This window comes from Crotalus tigris, unplaced genomic scaffold (genome assembly GCF_016545835.1).
Source record: "Crotalus tigris isolate CLP2741 ecotype Arizona unplaced genomic scaffold, ASM1654583v1 scf7180000021379.394396, whole genome shotgun sequence".
NCBI lineage: Eukaryota > Metazoa > Chordata > Lepidosauria > Squamata > Viperidae > Crotalus > Crotalus tigris.
Genome location: NW_024098482.1, coordinates 87,772 through 105,054, shown reverse-complemented (window position 1 = coordinate 105,054; position 17,283 = coordinate 87,772). Strand labels below are relative to the sequence as shown.

Sequence of the window (17,283 nt, the reverse complement as noted above, 5' to 3'; positions counted from 1 at the left end):
ACAAGTTCTTAAGTGAGTTTTGCCTCGTTTTACGACCTTGCTTGCCACAGTTATTAAGTGAATCGCTGCAGTTATTACATTAGCAGCACAGTTGTTAGGTGACTCTGGCTTTTCCTGCCTGTCAAAAGGTCGCAAAAGGCGAACACATTACCTCAGGACATTGCGACCGTCATAAATATGAGCCAGTAGCCAAGCGTCCGAATTTTGATGACATGACCACAGGGTGCTGTGATGGTCGTTAAGTGTGAAAAACAGTCATACGTCCCTTTTTCAATGCTACTGTAACCTGGAATGGCCACTAAACAAATGATTGTAAGTCAAGGACTACCTATACACCAGAAGCTGGTCAGAGGCAGAAAGTAGATTTTTTTAAGTTTTCATATTGGATTTATCTTGGCTTGGCTTGGCTCACTTCTAAAGCCACTCCAGCATTTAATTCCAGTTTCTAAAACATCCTGTCTCCAGAAGTTGTGAATGCTCCAACACTGGAAGTTTTTAAGTAGAGACTGGACAGCCATTTGTCCGAAATGGTATAGGGTTTCCTGCCTGAGCAGGGGGTTGGACTAGATGACCTCCAAGGTCCCTTCCAACTTTACTACTATTACTATTACTAACCTGCCTCCAGAAGCGGTGAATGCCCCAACACTGGAAGTTTTTAAGAAGAAACTGGACAGCCATTTGTCCGAAATGGTATAGGGTTTCCTGCCTGAGCAGGGGGTTGGACTAGATGACCTCCAAGGTCCCTTCCAACTTTACTACTACTACTACTACTATTAAAAAGAAAATAAACTCTGCCTATGTGCAGAGGCATAGAAGAAGAAAAATGTTCTTCGTTTCGCACACAGAAAAGTTACGTGGTCATGGAAGGCTAATAATGATGATGATGATGATGATGATAGAAAGAAGGAAGAAGGAGAAGGAACTCATCAAATTTGTAGACAACATCAAGCTGGCAGGAATAGCCAACACTCCAGAAGACAGGCTTAGGATACAGGAGGATCTGGACAGACTTGAACACTGGGCGCTATCTAATAAAATAAAATTCAATGGTGAAAAAAATAAGGTTCTACATTTAAGCAAGAAAAACCAAATGCACAGGTATGGGATAGGGGGGTACCTTGCTCAATAGTAGCAACTGTGAGAGGGATCTCGGAGTCCTAGTGGACAATCACCTAAATATGAGCTGCAGCTGCCAAAAAGGCCAACACAGTGCTGGGCTGCATTAACAGAGGGATAGAATCAAGATCATGTGAAGTTTTAATACCGCTTTACAAGGCCTTGGTAAGGCCACACTTGGAATCCTGTATCCAGTTTTGGTCACCACGATGTAAAAAAGATGTTGAGACTCTAGAAAGAGTACAGAGAAGAGCAACAAAGATGATCAGGGGATTGGAGGCTAAAACATACAAGGAACGGTTGTTGGAATTGGGTATGTCTAGTTTAATGAAGAGAAGGACGAGGGGGGACAAGTTAGCAGCCTTCCAATATCTCAGGGGCTGCCCCCCAAAAGAGGGGAGGGTCAAGCTGTTGTCCAAAGTGGCTGAGGGCAAAGACAAGAAGCAACAGATGGAAACTAACCAAGGAGAGAAGCAACCTAGAACTAAGGAGAAACTTCCTGACAGTGAGAACAATTAACCAGTGGAACGACCTGCCTCCAGAAGCAGTGAATGCTCCAACACTGGAGGTTTTCAAGAAGAGACTGGACAGCCATTTGTCCGAAATGGTATAGGGTTACCTGCCTGAGCAGGGGGTTGGACTTGATGACCTCCAAGGTCCCTTCCAACTTTATTATTATTGTTATTATTATTATTATTGAGAAGTAGTAGTAGTAGTAGTAGTAGTAGTAGTAGTAATAGTAGTAGTTGGGAGGGACCTTGGAGGTCTTCTAGTCCAGCCCCCAGCTCAGGCAGGAAACCCTATACCGGGGCTTTTCAAATTTGTCCCTTTTATGACTTGTGGACTTCAACTCCCAGAATTCCTCAGCCAGGCACGCATGCCTGGCTGAGGAATTCTGGGAGTTGATGTTCACGAATCATAAAAGGGCCAGGTTTGAAGACCCTTGCCTTATACCACTTGAGAGAAATGGCTGTCCAGTCTCTTCTTAAAAACTTCCAGTGTTGGAGCATTCACAGCTTCTGGAGGCAAGGAGTTCCACTGGTTAATTGTTCCAACTTAATAAGATTAAGGCCGATGCAACTCCTGATGTCATTGTGCAGACGGCAGACGGTGAAAGGGGATCAGAAACCTTGTAATCTGGGGGAATCCCATAGGCAATCCGCGTGGCAATTTTTAGACTTGCCCGATGCCAAGTGAGCCAGAATAATAATAAAAAGGCTGCATCACAGATTACCCATTTGAAGGATTTTCCTGTGTCTTTCTAACACTTTTCACCCTATCTAAAAAAATGTGTCAGCCCCAATTTACACTTTATAGCCACGGCTGCCATCCTGAATGGCACCTGGAAAGTAATTTTTGCTAAACTTCTGTATACTTATTCAAAACCCTAAATTTGTGTTTCAAAACGACACCATTACTTTCTTTGGGTTAAAAAAAGGTCCAGAACAATTCCCCCCCCCCATTCATTATCTTTCGGATTTTAATCTGATCCGTACACATTTCTGGAATTAGGTTTACTGACTTCTATTTTTTTAGATAGCATGGCCATTTCTAAAGCTCAATAATGTGTGTTAAAGAGAGAAATTAAATTCCATTAAGCCTCACTTTCGCCTGTTGAGCTTAAATGTACAGAAAGTCAGCAATTAATTAAGATAACCAAATACAATTAAAAGATTTTCATGTTTGGAAGGGGCATGAAGGCCCAGCTCCTGACCCAGATCTTAGCTGAATGAAATATAGGTTCTCCTGCTTGAGAGGGGGCTGGACTAGAAGACCTCCAAGGTCCCTTCCAGCTCTATTCTATTCTATTCTATTCTATTCTATTCTATTCCTCTCATTCTATTCTATTCCATAATTTGTTATTCTATTCTATTTCTATTTCTATTCCTATTCTATTCTATTCTGCATCTTGGAGTCCTAGTGGATGATCACTTGATCATGAGTCAGCAGTGTGCAGCAACAACCCAAAAAGCTAACACAATCCTGGGTTGCATAAACAGAGGCATAGAATCAAGATCACGCAAAGTATTAGTACCGATTAATAAAACCCTAGTGAGGCCACACCTGGAATACTTCAGCCAATTTTGGCCACCACATCACAAAAAATATGTAAAGAGTTTGGAAAAAGTTCAAAGAAGAGCAACTAAGATGATCCAAGGCCTGGAGAGTGAAACATACGAAGAACGGCTGCGGGACTTGGGTTTGGCCAATCCAAAAAAAATAAGAAATAGGGGAGACATGATAGCAACATTTTAGTATCCGAGGGGCTGCCTCAAGGAAGAAGAGGGGGTCAGGTTATTCTCCAAAGCACCAGAGGGAAGGACGAGAAACAATGGTTGGAAATTGACCAAAGAGAGAAGCAACCTGGAATTAAGGAGAAACTTCCTGACAGTGAGGACAATTAACCACTGGAACAGCTTGCCACCAGAAATTGTGGGCGCTCCATCACTGGAGATTTTTAAGAAGAGACTGGATAGTCACTTGTCTGAGATGGTATAGGTTCTCCTACCTGAGCAGGGGGTTGGACTAGAAGACCTCCAAGGTTCCTTCCAATTCTATTCTATTCTATTCTATTCTATTTCTTATTCTATTTCTTATTCTATTCTATTCTTTCTATTCTATTCTATTCTATTCTAAATACCCCTTGGGTATCTAATTGCCAGACTCTTTTCTATTCTTCCTTTCCTTTCCTTTTCCCTTCTTTCAATCCTATGTTCCTATCTTCTTTCCTTTTCTTTCTTCCTTTCCTTCCTATCATCTTCCTCCTTTCCTTTCCTTTCCTTTCCTTTCCTACCTAGTCAAGCATCAACCCCCAACATTATCCTGATTTCAAAAAATGCCTCCCAGCCACCAATGGCTTCTGCGGTCTTCCCAGGAAATACAGGCAGTCCTTGAATTAACACCATTCGTTTAGCAACCGTTCAAAGTTACAGCAGTGCTGGAAAAAAGTGATATATGACCATTTTTTCACACATAGAGTCTTTGCAGCATCCCCATGATCAAAATTCAAGCGCTGGGAAACCAGCAGGCATTTTTGACAGTCGCACTGTCCCAGAGACATAGAGGGATAGAATGAAGATCACATGAAGTGTTAATATCACTTTACAAGGCCTTGGTAAGGCCACACTTGGAATCCTGCATCCAGTTTTGGTCACTGCGATGTAAAAAAAGATGTTGAGACTCTAGAAAGAGTGCAGAGAAGAGCAACAAAGAGGATCAGGGGACTGGAGGCTAAAACATATAAGGAATGGTTGCTGGAATTGGGGATGTCCAGTTCAATGAAGAGAAGGACGAGGGGGGACATGATAGCAGTCTTCCAGTATCTCAGGGGCTGCCCCAAAGAGGAGGGAGTCAAGCTATTTACAAAGCGCCTGAAGGCAGGACAAGAAGCGACGGGTGGAAACTAATCAAGGAGAGAAGCAACCTGGAACTAAGGAGAAACTTCCTGACAGAACAATTAACCAGTGGAACAACTGCCTCCAGAAGTGGTGAATGCTCCAACACTGGAAGTCTTTAAGAAGAGACTGGACAGCCATTTGTCTGAAATGGTATAGGGTTTCCTGCCTGAGCAGGGGGCTAGACTAGATGACCTCCAAGGTCCCTTCCAACTTTATTATTATTATTATTAGATGCGATCCCCATTTTTAACCTTTCTCAAAGCATGCAGTCTTATTGCGTGAGGTAACCCAGGAGTAAACACTGTAAACAGTGATCTATATTAAACGGTGGTTTATCTTAGACTATCTACAACAGGGGTAGGCAACCTTGGCCCCTTCATGACTCGTGGACTTCAACTCCCAGAATTCCTGAGCCAGCATGGGGGAACTATGGCCCCCTCGTGACACGTGGACTTCAACTCCCAGAATTCCTCTGCCAGCATGGGGGAATTATGGGCCCCTTCATGACTTGTGGACTTCAACTTCCAGAATTCCTGAGCCAGCATGGGGGAACTATGGCTCCCTTCATGACTTGTGGACTTCAACTCCCAGAATTCCTGAGCTGGCACGGTTCAGCTTGGAAACCTCTCCCTTTCCCCTCAGCATGGCTGGCTCAGGAATTCTGGGAGTTGAAGTCCACGAGTCATAAAAGAGCCAAGATTGCCTACCCCTGATCTACAATATCGTACACCAGGAACAATACACCTATATGTATTAATACAGCAGGCTTCAACACACAGCAGTTACAGCAGGAAAACGAAAAAAGAGAACACAGAAGCACAGCCTTCCCTTTTATGCAAAGGCTCTTAAAGAGACACAGACCCTGCTGAGTTATTCTCTTCATTACATCTTACATTACATAAGCTGGTTAGCTATTAAATCATTACCTTGACAATCCTCCCAGCTGGCTTCCGATAAGCAAAGCCAGGCGTGTCAAACTCAATTTCACTGAGGCCGCATCAGCATTGTGGTTGCCCTGGGGGGGGGGCAGGTAGGTGTGACTAAAGTGGGTGCAGCCTAATGGGTAGGCGTGGATGGAGCGGCTGTGGCCTACTAGGTGGCCGTAGCCAGTTCTACATCATTCGTGTCAAGGGTGCCTGTGGGGGCCTGGGCAGGAGTGGGACAGATCTGAGGGTCTCTGGCAGAAGGGGATGGGACTGGGGCAAGTGCCAAGTCATGGTCGACCGGGGCAAGTGCCAAGATGGCCACCACAAAATTGTACATTGGCTCCCGGTCGGCCTGGGACAGGGCCAAGGCAGTGGGGGCCATTCCCTCACTGTTTCCAGGATGGCTTCGTGGGCCACATCCAGCTCCCGGGCCTTGTGTTTGACATGTCTGAGCAAAGCCAATGGGGGAAGCCAGATTCGCTTAACCATCTCATCATTCATCTAACTAAAGTGATTTGCTTAAGAACTGTGACAAAAGTGGCCACAAAACAGGGTGCAACTATCTTGCTGAGCAATGGAAATTTTGGACTCAATTGTGCTTGTAAGTCAAGGTTTACTTTTATCACTTGGCAATGATCAGCTGTCCCAAAATATCTGTCTAGATCAGGGGTCTTCAAACCTGGCCCCTTCATGACTTGTGGACTTCAACTCCCAGAATTCCTGAGTCAGCATGGGGGAACTATGGTCCCCTGTATTACTCGTGGACTTCAACTCCCAGAATTCCTCAGCCAGCATTATTTAAGATAGGTGGACTTCAATTCCTCAGCCAACATGGGGGAACTATGGCCCCTTCATGACTTGGGAACTTCAATTCCCAGAATTCCTCAGCCAACATGGGGGAACTATGGCCCCTTCATGACTTGGGAACTTCAATTCCCAGAATTCCTCAGCCAACATGGGGGAACTATGGCCCCTTCATGACTTGAGAACTTCAATTCCCAGAATTCCTCAGCCAACATGGGGGAACTATGGCCCCTTCATGACATGTAGACTTCAACTCCCAGAATTCTGGGAGTTGAAGTCCACAAGTCACAAAAGGGCCATGTTGGAAGACCCCCAGTCTATATCTATAAATGTATAACTTTGGCAAATACATTTATGGTAAAATGTTTCCATAAATAAACAGTACTTATTGGTACTGCCCTTGCTTGCTTTTGCCAGAGTCTTTCTATTTCTATTTGTAGGTCTTTGTATTTTGTTATCTTCTCCAGTTCTTTCTCGTCTATTCTATTATTATTATTGTTGTTGTTGTTGTTAATAAGTATTATTAATTATTATCATAATCATAATCATTATTATTGCTACTACTACCAGTTTTAAAAAAAATACTACAGTGTCAGATTTTCCAACTACAACATCTAAGATTGAGGCCAAGTCGATATAAACAGTGTACAGAGATCAAAGCTAATGTTTCTACTTCATTCTAGGCAGCCATCCTTGGAAATTTTGCTCACAAGCCTGCCAAAAAAATTAAGTGTATCTTGGGATCCAATGCTCAGTATCTTTGGAATGCATGAACTCCAGGCTGCTTCCAGGAGCATCTTTGGAAACCAAGGCAAGCGACAAGCTTTGGGATCAGCTGTGCATTCAGCTACACGAGGTTAGAAGGAAGAAAGGATGGAGGCAGAGAACGGGGTGAGGCTGGGAGGGACACAACTGTCACCTCACTAGCTGATCCCCACTCTGGGGGGGTGATCCATTATGCCTTTCCGGCTGTAGCAAAGCTTTTTCCCCCCATCAATGCATCATCCCCAGAAAGATGCAGCAAGAAGCAGTCCGGATGATGCTCCGTTCGGTGCCTTCCACAAAAGCCTTCCGTCTTTCCCATGACGAAGGAGGAAAAACATCAGAGGTGGCTACATGACGAAGGGAAAAGCTGGCGAAGGGAGATGTGCGGGGCGCTTGCAAGAATTATACCCGGAGAATGGACCGTACCCACAAACACCCCAACTGGCCCAGATTTGTTTCCTTTAGAAGCCTCAAAGCAGCAACCCTTTGGCAAATCGTTCCGCTCGCCTGTCAAAATGCACATGCAAGGGACCGCATGACGTGTGGCCACAAGGGAGCGTCACTGGCTTCCAGACGCTCTGATTTTACTTTCCCACTTCCGACAGCCCTCGTCAAATCTCCCTAGCCTGGGTGGGAAGAAGAAGAACACAGCAAGCATCGTTCTGCCTGGTGGGTATTAAACAGGGAAAGGTCGCGCACATCCCCTGCCACCCAAGACCCAGCTGCGTGTGGAATTTGCCAGTTCCCATTTTATATCCCTGTATAAACACAGTGGGGAAGACAGGAACGCCGGATAGGCTACCCATTGCCTTGTAAACAACTGCAGCCGGGAGAAGCGTCTATTGCATGTTTTGCACACTCACAGGAAAAATAACACCGTACTTGGATCCGTTAAAACACTAGGACAATTGAATCCAGGTATTATAAAAAAAAAATTCTGCATTTAACAATCAATAAATCTAGGCAGGCATATATAGCCAGCAAGCTTGCTGTAGGCCATTTTTCTTTTCATAACGTGCTCCTGTAGACGTTGCAAATTTAGCAGAATGCCACCTCCAGACCTTGCAAGCCGCTCAGAGCAATTGCAACCTTGCCCTCCCCCCTCCATGTGCAGAACGGGACAGGGAAATCGGGTGCAAACCCGCCCAGGGCCCGCAGGGAAAGCTAAAGGGATTAGAAGAGTCTAGGAACCAGTAATCCAATGGGATCAAGAGGAGAGTGGAGGGGCGGCTGGCCTCAAGACATTGTCTGGGAGAGAGGAGGCTTTTTTAAAAAAAAGCAAGAACAAGATTGCAAAGGGAGATTGCCCTGCAGAGAGCCTTGATGAACGCAGATTCCATAGATAGATAGATAGATAGATAGATAGATAGATAGATAGATAGATAGATAGATAGATAGATAGATAGATAGATAGATAAGATAGGTAGATAAGATAGGTAGATATAGATAGATTAGAAAGATAGATTAGATAGGTAGGTAGGTAGAGATAGAGATGATATAGACATATATAGAGATGACAGAGAATATAGACATATAAATAGATAAGATAGATAGATAGATAGATAGATAGATAGATAGATAGATAGATAGATAGATAGATAAGATAGGTAGATATAGATAGATTAGATAGACTAGATAGGTAGGTAGAGATAGAGATGATATAGACATATATAGATATAGAGATGATAGAGAATATAGACATATGGGTAAATAGATAGATAGATAGATAGAAAGATAGATAGATAGATAGACAGACAGACAGACAGATATAATCTATAATGCAATTTCACCCTAAGCCCTCAAACCAATCCTCCACTTTCTTAAGAATTTGCAGAATTACAAAATAACAGTAATAATCACAGTAAAAAAGGAAAGAGGCCCCCATCTATTGCAGGGGGGGAGGGGGAGAACACCAAAAAAAAAAAAAAAAAAGGAAGGACCAGGCTGAGCAGCACCCCCCTTTTCCTCTCCTCCACCGCCCCCCCCTCGCCCCACCGGAGGACCTTTGTGCGTCGGAATGATGCCTTTTCTCCCAGGCTGACAGCCCGCCATCGCCCACCCCCCCCCCGCCCGGCCCAGGATGGCTGGCTGGCTGGCTGGCTGATCCCCCCCCCCCCGCCCCCGATTTCGCGACCCGCAGTCGGGGGGGGGCGAGGGGGCGAGAAAGCGAGGGGGGGCCGGCGGAGGGGTCTGGAGACAAACAAGGGGCAACCAGCCTGCCCAGAACCGCCCTGGGGGGGGGGCAGAGGGAGGGGAGGGGGGAGAGGAAGAAGAAGACCCCCAACTGGAGCTTTAAAAAAAAAAAAAGGAAAGCCAAAGGAACCCCGCTTGGAGGAGGAGGAGGAAGGCTGGCGGGGGGGTCTCCCTCCCTCCCCCCCTCCCTCCCGGCATTGGGGGGGTCTCCCTCCCTCCCTCCCTCCCTCCCGGCACCTGGCCGCAGCAGCCAAGCCCGCCCGGGGCAACTTCGTCTCGCCGCGGCCGCAAAACAAAGGGAAGCGCCGCCCGCCCCGCCCGCAGCCTGGCAGCCACGGCAGGCGGGGGGGGGGGTCGTCCCTTCCGGGAGGGAGGGGGGAGAAGAAGGGAGGGACGCCCCTCGGACCCTCCCCCCCTCCCCCCCGCCAAAGAGGCGCAGCCCCCCCAGCCACCTCCGCGGGCGGCCCGGGGGGGGGTGACCCCGCTGGCTCTTCCCGCCCAAGACCCCCGCCCTGCGCCCCCCCCACCCGCCTTGCTTCAGCGTCCCCCCCCCCCAGCAGGCTTACCTGGGCCGGGGGTCCCGCGAGGAAGGCGAGGGCGGGCGGGGGTCCCGGGGAAAAGAAAGGGAGAAAGAAGGGAAAAGGACGGAAGAGCGAGCGGGCTCCGCGCGGGGGTGGCGCCTCCCCAGCGGCGGGAGCCCCGTTCCGACGTGCCCCGCGCCCCTCCGACCCGGGCGAGGAGAATGCGGGAATGTGACGTTCCCGGCTCCGCCCGGCCGGCCACGTGCGGGGAGCGGAGCGAAAGGGGCGGCCGCGCTGCGGCTCCCGGGAAATGTAGTTCCGTCCGGGAGAAGAAAGCCGCGGAGAGGGGGGGGACTGGCGATCCGGGGCTGAGGCGGAGCCCTTCGGGGCTTCGAGGAAACAAAAGGAGAAGGGAGGGAGGGAGGGAGGAAGGGGAGGATAGAGGGAAGGAAGGAAGGATGGGGAAAAAAGGGTAGCAAGGAGGGAAGGGAGAAAAGGGTAGCAGGGAGCGAGGGAAGGAAAGAAAAAAGAAGGAAGGAAAAAAGGGTGGCAGAGAGGAAAGAAAGGAAGGGAGGAAAAAAGTGGGAGGGAAGGAAGGAAAAAGGGTGGCACGGAGGGAAGGGAAGAAAGGAAGGATTGGAAGGAAGGAAGGAAGGAAGGAAGGAAGGAAGGAAGGAAGGAAGGAAAAAGGGTGGCAAGGAAGGAAGGAAGCAAGGAAGGAAAAAAGGGTGGAAAGGAAGGAAGGAAGGAAGAAAAAAAGGGTGGCAAGGAGGGAAGGAAAAGGAAGGAAAAAGGTGGCAGGGAGGGAAGGAAAAGCAAGGAAGGAAAAAGGGTGGCACGGAGGGAAGGGAAGAAAGGAAGGATTGGAGGGAGGGAAGGAAGGAAGGAAGGAAGGAAGGAAGGAAGGAAGGAAGGAAGAAAGGAAGGAAGGAAGGAAGGAAGGAAGGAAGGAAAAAGGGTGGCAAGGAAGGAAGGAAGCAAGGAAGGAAAAAAGGGTGGCAAGGAAGGAAGGAAAAGGAAGGAAGGAAAAAGGGTGGCACGGAGGGAAGGGAAGAAAGGAAGGATTGGAGGGAAGGAAGGAAGGAAGGAAGGAAGGAAAAAGGATGGCAAGGAAGCAAGGAAGCAAGGAAGGAAAAAAGGGTGGCAAGGAAGGAAAAGGTGGCAGGGAGGGAAGGAAAAGGAAGGAAAAAAGGGTGGCAGGGAGGGAAGGAAAAAGAAGGAAGGAAAAAGGTGGCAGCGAAGGAAGGAAGGAAGGAAGGAAGGAAGGAAGGAAGGAAGGAAGGAAGGAAGGAAGGAAGGAAAAAGGTGGCAGGGAGGGAAGGAAAAAGAAGGAATGAAGGAAAAAGGTGGCAGCGAAGGAAGGAAGGAAGGAAAAAGGTGGCAGGGAGGGAAGGAAAAGGAAGGAAGGAAGGAAGGAAGGAAGGAAGGAAGGAAGGAAGGAAGGAAGGAAGGAAGGAAGGAAAAAAGAAGGGTGGCAGGGAGGGAGGGAAGAAGGAAGGAAGGAGCATAGTTTTACATTCTTTCCGAGTCTTGATTTTAAGAGGAAACTGGAAACAGGACACTGGTCCGTTTCACCTGATTAAAAAAAAAAAGCGTGCCTCACCTTCCCTTTAGTAACCCTGTAAAACAAAACATAGAAGTCATCTATTCACGAAGGCTGGGTGCAACAGGAAATTGCCTGCAGTAACAGTAAATTGATAGTAATATTAAAATTTACATAGCCAGCACGGCTGGCAGCTCCCAGCTAACCTTGGGTGATTTTTAAAACTAAGCAGAGCAGCTGATCTTAATTTAGGCCAGTGTTTCTCAACCTTGACAACTTTAAGGCATGTGGACTTCAACTCCCAGAATTCCACAGCCAGCAATTGCTGGCTGTGGAATTCTGGGAGTTGAAGTCCACATGCCTTAAAATTGTCAAGGTTGAGAAACACTGGTTTAGGCTAAGGTACAGTTTGAACCCAGGTACAAGGTTAAGTTTTAATGTGTGTAAACTCCATTGAAAGCGTTGGTGATCACTTGTCAGCTTATTTCAGAAATATACCCACCTTATTTAAATGCAATAAAAAGGTGGGAACATTTAAATTCATAATACAGGGATTCTCCAATCTGAATTCTATGAGCCACAGCATTGCAACCTATGTTTCCCAGTAAATGTAGCGTTGATCAGTCTGTTCTTGGACTGTGTTCAGAGACCCTACTACCCCGTCTATTTTCCTGACACATTTAATTGTACAATATGCGTGTCTTATCTCCACCTCCCCATTCTTACTTACCTTACGCAATTCTGTTAATTGCTTCTGCTACGCTGTTGGAAAACAGCAAGCTGCACAATTCCTGGGCAGAGGAGACGGGAAAAAAAAATTCAAAGAGTTAGACTCGGGAATAAATGCTATTGGTGAACCGGCAGCGAACGTATTCTTTCATTTTGTTGGGATGGTGTATTTGTTGTTGTTTTCCCTTGTAGAATCCAGAGGAGGTGTGAAGATTTTTCTATTTTTATAAGGTCTTTATTAAAAATAAAGCTTCCTTGTACAGTGTTGCTTTCAGCGTTCATTCATCTTTATTTTGGCTTTCAGATTTTCAGGGGAAGTGTGTACATTAGATTGTAAATGCAGGCGGGCTTTGAAGTTACAGTGAAATTTTAAAAAGCCACATATGACCCATCCTTGAACTTATGATCGCTGCACATGTATGCGTGCACGCACATACACACATAAGCAGTAGTCACATGATTATATTTTGGGCTCTTGGCAACCAGTGGATGTGAGTTCCACAGTCACGCGACTGCAAAGTTCCTGGCGGAAAAATGGCTGTTTCCAGGGGTATATAAGTCTCATAAATAAATAAATAAATAAATAAAACAGCAGAAACGACTATTAGATGTACTGGATTCACTTAACATCCACATTATTCACTTTATGACCATGATTCACTTAACTGCACTGACTTGATTTATGACGGTTGTAAAAAGAGTCATAAAATCAAATCCAGTCAGTTGGTGCCTCGACTTACAACCTCAATGACTCCTTTGTGGTCCTAACTTGAGGACGACTTATAAAGGGAGGTATGAATGCAAATTTACAACCACAACTGAGCCCAAAATGCTGTCGTTAAGTGAGGCACTTGTTAAGTGGGTTTTCTCCAATTTTACGACTTTCCTTGCCACTGTCGCTAAGTGATTCACTGAGGTTGAGAAGATAGTAACCTGGTTGTTAAGTGAATCCGTCTTCCCCCATTGACTTTGCTTATCAGAAGACAGCAAAAGGGGATCACGTGACCCTGGGACACAGCAACGGTCATAAGTATGAACCAGTTGCCAAGCATCTGAATTTTCATCACATGAAAAGGGGGATGGTGCAAAGGTCATAACTCTGAAAAACAGTCATAAGTCACATTTTTGAGTGCCATTGTAACTTTGAACGGTCACTAAGCAAACTATATATAAAGGACTACCTTTATAAATATTTTTATGGCTGAGCTTACAGTTTGGTGGGATATGAGCCAAGGTGGCGCAGCAGTACTGCAGGCCACTTTAGCTGACTGTGTTCAGCAGGTCAGCGGTTCAAATCTCACCGGCTCAAGGTTGACTCAGCCTTCCATCCTTCCGAGGTAGGTAAAATGAGGACCCAGATTGTTGGGGGCAATGTAAATGTGTGTATATATATATATATATATATATATATATATATATATATATATATATATTGCTTACTGGTGTACACAGCTTAGAGAGTGCTTGCACTTAAAGCGATATATAAATCTCATAAATAAATAAATAGACTAGACTATAATAGTAATAATAATAATAATAAAAAAGTTGGAAGGGACCTTGGAGGTCCAACCCCCTGCTCAGGCAAGAAACCCTATACCATTTCAGACAAATGGCTGTCCAGTCTCTTCTTAAAGACTTCAAGTGTTGGAGTATTCACCGCTTCTGGAGGCAGGTGGTTCCACTGGTTAATTGTTCTGTCAGGAAGTTTCTCCTTAGTTCTAGGTTGCTTCTCTCCTTGATTAGTTTCCACCTGTTGCTTCTTGTCCTGCCTTCAGGCGCTTTGGAGAATAGCTTGACTCCCTCTTCTTTGGGGCAGCCCCTGAGATACTGGAATACTGCTATCATGTCCCCGTTCATCCTTCTCTTCATTAAACTGGACATATGGAATGGAGCTGGAATAGAATAGAATAGAATAGAATAGAATAGAATAGAATAGAATAGAATAGAATAGAATAACAAATTATGAAATAGAATAGAATAGTATAGAATAACAAATTATGAAATAGAATAGAAAGAATAGAATAGAATAGGAAATAGAATAGAATAAAGGAATAGAATAGAATAGAATAGAATAGAATAGAATAGAATAGAATAGAATAGAATAGAATAGAATAGAATAGAAGCTGGAAGGGACCTTGGAGGTCTTCTAGTCCAGCCCCCTGCTCAAGCAGGAGAACCTATACCATCTCAAACCAGTGTCTGTCTAGCCCAGTGGTTCTCAACCTGTGGGTGGGGACCCCATTTGGGGTCAAACGACCATTTCACAGGGGTCGCCAAACAAGGCTGTCCGCCATTTTTTCCCCTTTTCTTTGACCACGCCCTGGCACCCGGTGATGTATAAGTGGTTGGGGGTCACCACAACATGGGGAACTGTATTATGGGGTCGCGGCATTAGAAAGGTTGAGAACCACTGGTCTAGCCTCTTCTTAAAAACCTCCAGTACCCACGATTTCTGGTGGCCAGCTGTTCCATTGGTTGATTGTTCTCCGTTAGGAAGTTTCTCCTTAATTCCAGGTTGCTTCTCTCCTTGATGCGTTTCCATCTGTTTTTTCTTCTCCTTCCCTCTGGTGCTTTGGAGAATAGTTTGACCCCCTCCTCTTCTTTGTAGCAGCTCAAAAGTAGAGTAAGAAAGCAGAGATCTGCTCGCCTCACCTGCCATGTTTTTCTTTCTCCTTCCCTGCTGACCGCAGGCATTAATATAAGCTGCGCTGTGCCCTGCCAATTTATGACTGTCAACGTCAGCCATAACTCTGAGCGTTTAATGACAAGGGAGCAGGAACAATCTGAGGCTGGGCCTGAGTCATCTCTTCCCTTGAACAGCTGACTTCATCTTCCGCAACAGCCGTGATCACAGATCACTCAGGGAGACCAAAAGCTTTGTCTGAAATGGTCTAGGCCAGGGGTAGGCAACCTCGGCTCTTTTATGACTCATGGACTTCAATTCCCAGAATTCCCGAGTCAGCTATGCTGACTCGGGAATTCTGGGAGTTGAAGTCCATGAGTCATAAAAGAGCCGAGGTTGCCTACCCCTGGTCTAGGCCATGGGTAGGCCCACCTTGGCTCTTTTATGACTCATGGACTTCAACTCCCAGAATTCCTGAGCCAGCCATGCTGAGGGGAAAGGGAGAGGTTTCCAAGTTGAGTTGTGCTGGCTCAGGAATTCTGGGAGTTGAAGTCCACAAGCCATGATGGGGCCATGGTTCCTCCATGCTGGCTCAGGAATTCTGGGATTTGAAGTCCACCAGTCATAAAAGCGTCAAGTTTGAAGACCCCTGGTTTAAATATTTAAATATTTTTTCCTCACGGTTACATGATCAGAATTCAGGCCTTTGGGCAGGGGTAGGCAACCTTGGCTCTTTTATGACTCGTGGACTTCAGCTCCCAGAATTCCTGAGCCATCCATGCTAAGGGCAAAGGGAGAGGTTTCCAAGCTGAGCCATGCTGGCCCAGGAATTCTGGGAGTTGAAGTCCACAAGTCATAAAAGAGCCAAGGTTGCCTATTCTTGCTATAAGCTTTTCTGCCTGAGCAGGGGATTGGACTAGATGACCTCCAAGGTCCCTTTCAACAACTTCTTCTTCTTCTTCTTCTTCTTCTTCTTCTTCTTCTTCTTCTTCTTCTTCTTCTTCTTCTTCTTCATCATCATCATCATAGCTTCCCAAATCTTCTCAGCTGGAGTTAAAAAGATGGGAACTTCCCAATACTTTCTTTCTTGATTGGGGCAAAATTAAATTACAAGGGGCCCTCGACTTTATGGCCAAAATGGAGCCCCAAATTTCTGTTGCTCAGCAAGACCGTTCTTAAGTGAACGTTGCCCCCATTTTATGAGCTTTCTTTTCACTGTCGTTCAGTTGTTAAGTTACTAACACGGTTGTTAAGTGAATCCGGCTTCCCCATAGACTTTACTTGTCAGAAGGTCGTAAAAGGGGGTCACATGACCCTGGGATGCTACGACCGTCGTATGTACGAGTCAGTTGCCAAGCGTCTGAATTTTGATCATGTGACCACGGGAGGATGCTGCAACGGTTGTAAGTGTGAAAAACGGTCATAAGTCCTAAGATAGGTAGAATAATAGAATGACATGAAGAAGAGAATAGACAGGCCTGTTAAGATAGCTGAAAAAACAGAATTAACCTTTCCCACAAAACATCTCCCATACCAACTTATCATCATTTTCATGCAGTGGAACAATTGATTGCTCTCTCAGCCATTAGGAGCCTAATTCAACAGCTCAATAAGTTTCTGATTTCTTGGCCGAACCATTTTTGCATTTTGCTCCACTAGGCAAAGCAACTTTCGGTCTTTCCAGCTTTGCACTCAGGCTGACCCCCGAGTTTGATTTGAGGTTGTTCCCTTCCCTTATTCCAGAAGTAGGCAACCTTGGCTCTTTTATGACTGGTGGACTTCAACTCCCAGAATTCCTGAGCCAGCATGGGGGAACTATGGCCCCTTCATGACTGGTGGACTTCAACTCCCAGAATTCCTGAGCCAGCATGGCTCAGCTTGGAAACCTCTCCCTTTCCCCTCAGGGTGGCTGGCTCAGGAATTCTGGGAGTTGAAGTTCATCAGTCATAAAAGAACCAAGGTTGCCTACCGCTGCCTCACTCCTTTTTTCCTCTCTGCAAAGTCCTTTTGGTGTGCAAAGGTTAGGCTCTGCTAGTGTAACCATGGTATATTATGATTTATCATTTGTTGTTTTATGGCCTTATGGTCTATGATTGTATCTGATGGTTTATGATCTATGACTTATCACTCTGTGGCTTGTATGTACACGGAGAGCTTATGCGCCTGAGACAAATTCCTTGTCTGCCCAATAAAGACACTTGGGCAATAAAGAATGCTATTAAAGCAGGGAATTGCTTTGTTAAAACCTTTCCCTTGCTCAGGATGTTACAGTTGTGTAGCTCCCTCTTGTGTTGCAGAAGAGTTAAGCTGGGCATCTCTGCACTTCGGGCAGGAAGAGCTACACACAGCAACGTTTTCCCAACTGGACAACTTGAAAATGGTGGCCTTTGACTCCCAGAATTCCCCAGCGGGCCGTGACTTTGGGCCAATCACCAGGAGATGGTGAGTTCTAGTCCGGGGTAGGCCACCTTGGCTCTTTTATGACTGGTGGACTTCAACTCCCAGAATTCCTGAGCCAGCCACGCTGAGGGGAAAGGGAGAGGTTTCCAAGCTGAGCCAGGTTGGCTCAGGAATTCTGGGAGTTGAAGTCCACGAGTCATAAAAGAGCAAGGTTGCCTACCCCAGCCTAGGCCTAGGCCACTTTATGACTGGTGGACTTCAACTC

At 46.1% G+C, this 17,283-nt stretch overlaps 1 protein-coding gene across 4 annotated transcripts in view; it reads right to left on the bottom strand.

The window, feature by feature from the left end:
* The window catches only part of CTIF (cap binding complex dependent translation initiation factor), a 155,017-nt gene extending 145,017 nt beyond the window's left edge, over window positions 1-10,000 (bottom strand). Inside the window, exon 1 of one of the 4 annotated variants that reach the window (XM_039318479.1) lies at window positions 9,769-10,000. The gene's annotated coding sequence lies outside the window, so the exon portion shown is untranslated. Of the gene's footprint in view, window positions 1-9,439; window positions 9,536-9,768 lie in introns of those variants that run through there. The other 3 variants (XM_039318477.1, XM_039318476.1, XM_039318478.1) reach the window with 3 other exon arrangements.
* Between the last annotated feature and the right edge of the window lie 7,283 nt (window positions 10,001-17,283).